At 38.4% G+C, this 10231-nt stretch overlaps 1 protein-coding gene and 1 long non-coding RNA gene across 2 annotated transcripts in view; both read left to right on the top strand.

The window, feature by feature from the left end:
• Positions 1 to 10231, top strand: part of prkcbb (protein kinase C, beta b) — a 93237-nt gene that overhangs the window by 82295 nt on the left and 711 nt on the right. The window lies entirely within an intron of this gene.
• On the top strand, positions 9 to 9839 carry LOC107837843 (uncharacterized). Its single transcript, XR_001663891.1, has 2 exons — positions 9 to 6915; positions 8146 to 9839. It is a non-coding gene; the product is annotated as an uncharacterized LOC107837843 (long non-coding RNA).

Below are 10231 nucleotides of genomic sequence, written 5' to 3'. Positions count from 1 at the left end.
CGAGGGAAATGATCATTAAATAACATTTTTCTTAATAGAAATCTGAAATCTGTGACATGCATTTGCATTAAATCCTATTATATCTGTAAATAAAATCTGCCGAGACACGGCTGTCCAGCGAAGCGGGCCAGGCAAAGAGAGCAAACCAATGGTAACTCTGGAGGAGCTGGAGGGATTCACAGCTCATGTGAAAGAGTCCGATTGACAGGTCAGCTTTGGGTAAGAAGAAACCCGTTTGGAAAATGAAAAAAAACAAAACACGCAGAAGTCACCTTTAAAGTTTCCCACAAGTCATAGGAGCGAAAGCCAACATGTGGAAGAAAGTATTTTTGGTTTGAGGGATCGAAATTTAAAAGTTGAAAGTTGATACACAGATGCTCTGAAAGAACTTTTCTGGTGGAAAAATTAGCAGAAATCTCAAAGCTCAGGATCTCAAATCTCAGACATCTCAAAGCTGAAAGTATGACTACAGATTTCATTTAAAAACAATATTAACTTTTCACTTTTTCGAGCTCTGAACGTACGCTCTATAGTTTTGGTTGGTTCCCAATAAGATACCTTTACCTTCTTAGTCGTTACTGGGACTTTGCAAGATACTGCAGGTATATTCTTTATGCTTTTGCTGTCCGGTTTTTGCTACAGCAAACAAACAAAAAAAAAAAGTATGCCATCAGTGTATTAACCAATGTATTATAAGGATATGCATGACACAGTGAAAACTTTTATAGATGAAGCATGGAAATCTGATTCACCCCAAGTTTTTCAGAATCATTGTTAGCTTGTGTTTATTGCAATGTGAACAAAAATTTGTGTTTTAATAATTATCAGCGCATAACCAAAACAAGGACGGAAAAATAATTTCTACGGTTAAATTGCTCGTGAAATGTCAATTTAAACAGTTTAAAACGATTATACCACATACAAATAATTTAACTGACAATCAAATAGGGATTAAAAATTACTTCTTACTACCATTTATATATATATATATATATATATATATATATATATATATATATATATATATATATATATATATATATATATATATATATACACACACACCAGTAAACTTTTGGCTAATAAAGGCCAAGTATTGAAAACAAATGCAGATTTTCTGTGTGAACAAGCTCTGACCTTTTGAGATTTTTACTTTATTCCTTGGGGGGTCGAAACATGAACATTTTAGTTAGATATGTGCATTATAATGAGTATATACCTGTATGAGTGTCTGTATGTTTATCCTTATCTAAAACTGGAATGCTTCACATACTTGCATGGTTTCTGTATTAGGAGTTTCTCTAGACTTTTGTTCCTACCCGTTCTGCTGTAAGTCATTTTACAGAACCTTGTTTTACCCAGACAAGCCGCCACGTGTACAGAGTCACACTTGCACCACAGATATCTGATTCTTAGTGCATGTTATTGCTTTCCATCCATTGGATCCGTACGTCGAAAGGCAGTTGGGAACTTAAGTGTTACTGGAAGGCTTGAAGTAGTTCATTGTCTAGATAACGCTCTTTCTTCTACTCGGATCGGACGTGTTGTTAAGTATTTAACCTGGAAACGAGCCTTTTTATGTTTACGGTACAAATGCATGATTCCTATACCTGGACATCTGTTTACAACGTGTGTGTGTGTGTGTGTGTGTGTGTGTGTGTGTGGGCATGTGGGTTTCGTCAAGTGTGTATGATGCTTGTATGCAGAAGTTTTTAGTTTTTTTTTTTTCTTAACACGGACAGCTTCACCTGTCCTCGCTTACGTTTTCCCGTCTGCGGAGCGTCAGCACGGCCACTTCGTCCTCATATCAGTTCAGCTTCTTTTGAAGTAATTAGTCAGAAGCCAATCTGTTGCCAGAAATTGTTGCGGGACAGTTTTTAACAACCAAGTGATCTTCACTTTTTCTTTTTTCTTTTTTTTTATTGCCTAAAAGTATAGTTTCCACAAAATCCGAAAATGTGAGGAAAGGAAAGTTTGGATTCATTTTTGTATTTTCCAGATGTAAACAACATTGAGTTAAAAGGTGATAAAACTGTGAATTTAAAAAAAAAATAAATAAATTACACAGCACATTTTTAACTGTTTTTATATGATGCATTACTCATTAAGGTTGGAATCGCATCCTATTGATTGACCCTAAAAACAAAAGCTGTTCTCTGTGTCAGATTGCGTTTTTGCAGCTTCTCCTCTCAAATGGCATGAAAATTTGTTTAATTGAAGAATATTATCTTTGCTCCACTTTACTTTTAAATAATTGCTTAAAATATGCAGAAAACATAATTCCAAGTACCTCAATAAACTGCTCAGCAGGTGAGGCAGCTAAGTATTGATCATGTTGGTTTGCATACATGAGACAAATGGAGAAAAAAAGAACATAAATCATAGTTGCAAAGTCATTTATTGCAAGGATTTTAAGAACATAAATTGTATGTTACTTCCTCTGTTTGGCTAAAATTTCCGTCTTCCGTCATTCCCAGATTATAATCCCAACTTCTGAGACAAATTGAACACAGTCCTGTATAATTTAAAAGTTTGCATGTCTACATTTACTCAGACTGATTGAGCATGTTTCACTGTACAGAATAAGTGAGCTTTTCTGCATTCATAGTACTTTACTTTTGTCTTCTTCGGATCAGATACGGGTTTTGAGTGAAATCTGGTGCAGGTTTGCGTACGACTGCAATAGATCCACCTTCGTTCAGGTCCCTCGTTGGTCCATCAACCCAATTTATAAATACTGCAACCCGTGACACACGATTCTCTCCAGCAACCAGGAAACACACCATGCCTCTCTTTGGCATTGTAACATCTCCCGTAATACGGCGTTCTCTTTTTAAATGTCGTTTGGTCTTACAAAGATATTCAACTCTTGTTTGTCCAATCAGTGAAACGGTGTGTTTTTTTTTTTTTTATGCTTTGCAAGGTAAGAATCTTGATGTTTAAGGTACCATTAAAGTAAGAGCTACAAATATCAAGAGCAGTGGGAAAAGTCTGGATTTACATCTTTTCATGTGTTGAATATAATTACGAATCTCAGAATATTTATCTTCTGTATTTTACCGCCAAATTCAGTCTAAATTTGTGTTCATCGCCTGTGCTCTCGCTTTTTTCATTTATTTATTTTATTTTTTTCATTTCCTGCTGAATTTCAACACGACAAATATAAAGATATGTTATGCACCAATATATTACTATGTCAAATATCTTTATATGCTTATAATTACACATGTGGTCAGTATTGTAAAAGATTGGTGGGGGGTTTTTCTACCCATCCTTTTTGTTCAAAAGACAACGATAAAACAAACTGTGCATGAAAAAAAAAACAATTCTTATCATTTAGAATTTACTCAAATATTATTACGATCCATGTTTTCTATAATAGCAGTACTCCAAAGCTTTGATCTAAACTTATGTGTTTTGTGTGTGAAGATTCATATAATGGAGTGTGCTTTTTACAATGCTTTCCATGTGCCAAATTTCCATTTTGTTCTTCTTCTTTTTTAAACTCTTTGGGGTATTCCTAGAATAGCAGACGTTCCATAAATAAAGAATTCAAAATCCGTGCTTTTCAAGTTTGCTTTGTGCATTTTTATTGTCCTTCAGTGTGTATCTGTTGGGTGAGTGTTGACTTTTTTATTATTATTATTATTATTATTATTATTCTGCATCCCTCACTGCTGTAGCTTTAACTCATTACACGGTCAAACTCACAAACCCTGTTGTTGCCACTGGGAAACAAGCTTGATGTGTTTGTAAAAGAGAATGGAGAATGGATAGACTTAAAGAAAAATAATCCAAGAGGTAGAGATTGGGGTGAGAGAAAGGGGTGATCTTTGACCAACCTGAGGGCTTGGGGGGAGGGGGAGGGAGTACGTTTGTAAAAGAGGAGGGAGATTCACTAATGAATGACTGGAAACGAGGGAGGAAAGCGGTACGAGGACAAGATGGAGGGAATGGACGGGAATGCAAAGCAACGCTCTGCGAAACGAGTCAGGCAGCTAGGGCAGGCTGTGCATATTTCATGGCTGCCACTTATCATAAGAGCCTTTCCATGATGGGGGGAGCGTAGGTCTGATGACTTCAAGGAAATAACATGCAGAACACGGCCTACATACACACAACCCCGCTAAGCCACTCAAGCTTCTCCTCGCCGCCTCTAAAGCTGCCCTCAATCCAACGTACGAGCCGCTACGCCGCTGCTCTGACTGGCTGCACCGTTCCCCCTTTTTTTTTATATATATATAATTGTACCGCGCACCGTTTACTACCCGCAGCACATTATAGTGTTAACAAGCATGGACACAAATTACATGCACTGATTTTTGACTAGGCTGTTGTAAAAAGAAACAGGGAGGCTAAAATCTGCAGTGCTGCCACTGCGGTGTTTACAAGACTGGCAAAGGCGAGCGAGGAGTAAAAGTCATTCATTTGAAGATAAAAACGGTGCTAATTTGGTTGAAAATGTGTGGCAAGCAAGGTTTGGACGCCATTAAGTTACGGTTCCTGTCTGATTTGTTTAACAATAAGAACATTTTGTTCTCATACAGGGACGTTTTTCTAGAAACCTGCATGTTTAACAACATTTTATTTTTTTGCCAAATTTAGGAGCTAAAATGTCAAACTGATCCAGAATTGGTCCAATTTTGTCTAAAGTTGACACAACAAATTTTGCAGCTCTGGTCGGTATTTTCTTTGGATCTTCTGTCTCTGTAGCAGCCAAGTGGGTGATGGTAACGCTCCAGCGGTGTCTAACGTTTCTTACTGACAATTTGGAAAATTGGTAAGAAAAAAGTGATTGTGTTATTTGGTGTAGAACAACTTTAAACTGTGGACGTCTCACACCTCTGTTTTTCGGTTTCTGTCTGTGAACGCACCACATTTTACTAAACGTGTGATCAGCTGGTTCCTCCATGGTAAAAAAAAAAAGATTCTAACACATCAGGAAGTTATTTTATGGAGAATCAGCTTCATCTCAGATGGATAATATAGAGGTCCATATTCTGTTTTATGTGTCCTTTATTTAATTGTTTTGTTTTTTCTTTTCTTAAGAAGCTAATCATCCTCTTCCCACATAAAAAAAAACTTCCATACATTTTCCATATGGTAACTTGATTCATGCACGTTGATTGAATCTGTGATGTTTCATAAAAAAAATATCTGGTTCTGTCTGGTAAGCTGAAGCATTATGAATTTTATTGATGATTGAAACAAAGTGAAAAGTTTCTTGCATTAAAAATAGTGTTTTGTTTTTTTGTCTGAAATGATGGACGGTTCACCTTTGGTTAATGGTTTGACATTTAAGAAAATACCACGGCTTGTTGTTGCTCATAGTCAAAGCAGAAGATAAATTCCTCTGTGAATTAAATAAGAAGATGGAAGCAGCAAAGGGCTCATCGATTATAAAAGCTGAAAACAAATGTGAACGGCTTATCGTGTTTTAATAAAATTCTTCTACTTGCTCTGTTTAAGCTTGTAAAAAGATGCAACATTTGCAGAAGATTTGTTTTGTGGAGACTATGTCCCTGATCTGACACATTCCACTACAATGATGCACATTTTGAACAAACAATTTTACAAGTGTCCCAGCATTATTAATAATCCAATGTGTTACTCGCTCATCATTGCAACATGTCTTATATTCAGTATGTTATGGCTATTTAGACTTGGGTCACTATAATATTCTGATTCTGATGGCAAACCAGTTTTGAGTAAAAGCACCATAGTGTCATGATATTATGGGAACAAATGCTAGTAACACCATTAATATCTAACACTAATATTGACTGCATTGCTTTTCAGCATAATTTTGTTGTTTACACACATATACAGAGATCAAATTAAACTATTGCTTACAAAGTTAGCGTATCCTTCATTGTAGCTTGTTAGCTTTAGACTGGAAAGCATAATTATCACATGTTAGCTAGTCTGCCAGCTGGGTAGGTTTCTGATAGATATGTTGGCAAATGATTGTTTTAAGATGGAGTTGCACTGAACACAACAACGCCTGGTACTTCCAGACTTTAACTCGTTAATATCGTCTCCTTTTGGTGTTCAAGTTGTGTCTCTAGTGGCAACTGGACCGTAGCTCACATGAAGCAGTGCAGAAAAGAAGTGGTCAAGGAAAAGCACATTGGCAAGACATGGCGTCTGTTTTCATTTTAGGCATGACATGCCACAGTTTCAGCATCCAGCCACAGTGTTGGGAGCATCGGTCCTTCTTATTAATATGAAATACAAAGTCAATGTGACTATGAAACGTGGCTTAAATGTAGTAGTAAAGAACGCTTTACTCTTGAACACAGCACAGAACCCACAATTTCTAGCTACATATTAGCATCTGTATTTCATCCAGATTCATTATAAAGCGAGAGGGAGTCTTCTGCAACAGTAAATTCCAGCACATAAGCTGCATAAAGTTTGCGTTGGGTTGGATGTAATATTCGGCGTGCACTGCGAGGCGCAGAGCTGCTGTAGTGTGTGATAATTAATTCCAAATGTTGCGGCCCCCAAATTAAAGCCAGTGGCTTCAGCACAAAGCGGCAGCTGCTTATCAGCCCAAAACAGGTCAGCGTTCGATACCGCCTTTTTTTTATTCGCCCTCCTCTCCTTCCCGCTTCACCTCCCCTCTCCTCGGTCCCTCCCACTCTCTCCCCGCATCCTCGGCGGACGGCGTCTCCCGCTAATCCTCTCGTCACGTAAAAGACGTGGACTGGCGGAGAGAGAAAGCGAGGTGGAGGGAGGAAAGTAGAGACTGGCAGTTCCTCCATTAGAGCCGCTGCTTCCAAAAAGCATGGCGACGTGAAAGCTACTTGTGTTTATTAACCGCCTTGCTGCTGTTTACTCTCAGTTTTCTATCTGTGCATCGACACCGAAGGCCTCTGATATTCATCTCACCATCTGTCCGATGCTGATTTAGTTTTTTTTNGCTGAAATGGAGCACATTATGATCTGGTCTGCATTGCTGGCAGCTGTATGTACTAATATGTGCATGCATGGTTGATATATGAACGTGCAAATGGTCTTCTTGGGAAATTTAGTGGAGACGTACTGAGTACCAAGCTCACCCATCAGATAATCAACAGCTTTAGCTGCTACCATGAGGAATGAGTGCCGACTAGTCCATGCAGCACTTGCCCCCCCCTCCACTGTTCAACAATTATCAAACCTGTGCAGACATCCAGCCACAAATATACAAAAAGTTATTTAAAATATCTGTGGTAGTGTAGAGTCGACAGGGTAACTGTTGAAACATACGATGGTTTCTGTCAGCATGTTGCTCCACGTCGAAAGGACCAGGTCCCCGCTCGCTGCTGCATGAAAGAGGGAGAAACTAATTAGAAATGAAGCGCAGCTGTGTTAATTAGTTTCTGTTGGCGTCGTTCCCTAAAGTGTTGCCCCCCCTCATGTCTCCCTATAGCTGAACAAAACACGGCGAATGTTCTGTCAGGATTGATCTCCAGATTCTTCTTTAATTGCTTCCTGGATTTACAAGCACGCCTCGACGTTCACATCACCTCCGTCCGCTTACTGTCAAATTGGTCCACAAAGTGCCTTTAGAGGCCGACCAGAACGAAGGAGATCGTAGCCAGTGATCCAATCCGCCCTCAGGGTTGCTGATTGGCCAACAGATACCAACTCGTCTTTCACATCTTCAGGAATTGGAAAGTTCTTTTAGAGCGGTTCACTTCTTCCTCAAGGAGGCGAGCACGTGCTTTAATATCTAGATTGAGCACTGAAATAAAAACATATATATAAATTAGCGCTATCAAATGTGAAGTCAGAGAATGTCCATGTTGGAAATGTACCAAAGCAAATTTCCTGAGTGTGTCTTTCTCTGTTCCCTCTAGAGAGAGAGGGTTTTAGGCGGGAATGCCACCGTCTCCTTGGTAGCGTATTCAACCCCTATAAGCTGCAGCTATGACAGGATGACAGGCCTTGTGTGTTTGAAAACGAATCGAAAGGCTGCAGTTTTTATTGACTGCATTCAGGACGCCCTGCCCCTCCCCCTTCCATTTTTTCTTCTACACCACATGCCTACTGAGGCGAAATGTGCAATGACACTTTCCTGTCCAGGAGAACCCTTCTGCTACTACTGCTACACAAACATGTTTCCCTCTGAGTCACAGTTGTCCACAGTCTCTAGAGTGTTTCTCTCTCTCTCTCTCTCTCTCTCTGGATTTTCAGTATGTTGCCTTTGGAAATTCTCTCATGTCCTCATATTGCTCTCAGTATTTACATTTCGTGATCTTTTGTGTGTGGGATTCCCCCTTATGTACACGTATCGACCCCATCATCAGCTTCTGAATGCTTTAGTTTTGAGAGTATAGCACAAAATCCAGGTGCCACCTTTAAATCAATGGTGCCTAAAATCAAAATATTTTTCTGTTACATTTGGATGTAAACAGTCTTTTTTTTCTTTTTCTTTTTAAAAGACTCACAGATCCATCCGCACTTTCTACTCTGACTTTGCTCAACGCAAATCCACCGTGTTTTTTGTCATTTTTTTATGTCATTACATAAAAAAATGTAATGAAAAAGTTTGACTTGAATGAAGAACTTTGCACTACATTGCGTTAGATTAGATTTTTATTATTCTTTTTTTTTTAGTATGATGTTTTACTATCATAAACAAAGGAGGTCACGGATCTATAGTGCAACTCTCAAGTTCCCACTTCAAACACCAAAGTACTGCAGTTACGCTAAATCTTCTTCAATGTCGAACATCTTTTTGGTGCCTCAACATGATAATATTTGTCACACAATCTAAACACTGATGTTGTTGGTCGTGTGTTTTCCAAGGCCTCCACAGAGAGCTACCAGGCGTTATAGAGGTAAGTAATGTACAAGTGCCTTTCCTGGAAATACATGCAATTAGAAGCACTTTATGTTGCGTTGATGCATAATGTTCTGAAACTTTTACGCTGGTACCGCTGAAACAATTAGACGTCTCTACAGTCAAGACATATTGGCAATACATGGATTTTTGCTCATTTTAAGTTCATAATATATATTTAACGTATAAATGTTTTATAAATATGAATAAAACATTAAGATGTGGTCCAATGTGTGTGTGACAAAGTATTTCAATGCTTGAAATAATGTAGAATATAGTAGACGAACCACAATTGGCTTTTTTTAAAAGGTCGACAGAGTTTTTTAAGAACTGAAACACAAATCATGTTGGTCACTCTCTGAGAAAACAAACGGACAAAAGAAACTGGGAAAAACAATTTACGACAACATGCAGAGCTTGGATGATCAAACTTGGTCCCAGTTCATTACTGAAGATGTGAACTACTAACCATAACCTTGAATCATGACACTAACTTCAGACCTTTTTTCTCAGCTTTTCCCCATTGCTTACGTATGAATAGAAGCAATAGAAAACTCCTTTAGGGCGCAAACTCAAAGACGACTTGTGTCAGGTGGAGAGCCGCGCTGCTTGTATTAAAACCCGCAGCTGAACGACGTTTTCTGTCGCACCCTGATGTCAAACACCGATTCACACCTGGAGGTTTTCTCCTGTATCTACGACACCAAGCGTGACTTTAACAGGACCGGCGATCTGTTTTCTCACTCTGGGTTATGTCTTGGTGTGTAATTTCATCGATTCGTGCTTTGAAACATTTCTAATTCAGACATGTGAGGTGTGGATTTTTTATTTATTATTTTTTTTGGTTTTTGCTGAAAGCGCATTACGACATCGAGCAAGATAAATGCATACGTTTGTTTTTGCTCGTAAGTTGAAATCCCCAGATAGCCTAAGCACTGAATCTTATCCTTATCATGCTTTACAAACATCTTGTTTCGTCCGGTGGTAAGATGGTGCTTTCACCGCAGTGGGAAAAAAAAAAGTCTGCAGTTTTGTTATTAATATGATGAAATGAAGCATTTACTGTTATAAATGACTGATGGTAGTGGATTGAAAAGAAGAGCGAAATAACTCAAAGAAACTTGGTCACAAAAGGACAAACTATTTCTTTCCGTTGTACTACATGTACTGCCACACAGTTTAATGTTAAGTTGACTGGTTGAAATCTTTGTTTTTTTTGTGAGCAAAAACCTGAACAGAGATATGTTGGAGTCAGGGAAAGGATCAGTTCCCGTAACGATCAATGAACTTCCTCCTGGACTGCATCCATGTTTTCAACATCTGAACCTGAAAGAGTTAATCCAACATGCTGTCACCGTCTGCAGTGTAATTCTACAATTTAAGTTTTATTTTTTAATG

The sequence above is a fragment of the Poecilia formosa genome, unplaced genomic scaffold (assembly GCF_000485575.1).
Source record: "Poecilia formosa unplaced genomic scaffold, Poecilia_formosa-5.1.2 Scaffold182, whole genome shotgun sequence".
Lineage (NCBI taxonomy): Eukaryota > Metazoa > Chordata > Actinopteri > Cyprinodontiformes > Poeciliidae > Poecilia > Poecilia formosa.
Note: the sequence above shows the minus strand (reverse complement) of the source record. Positions and strands in the feature narration are given on the sequence as shown.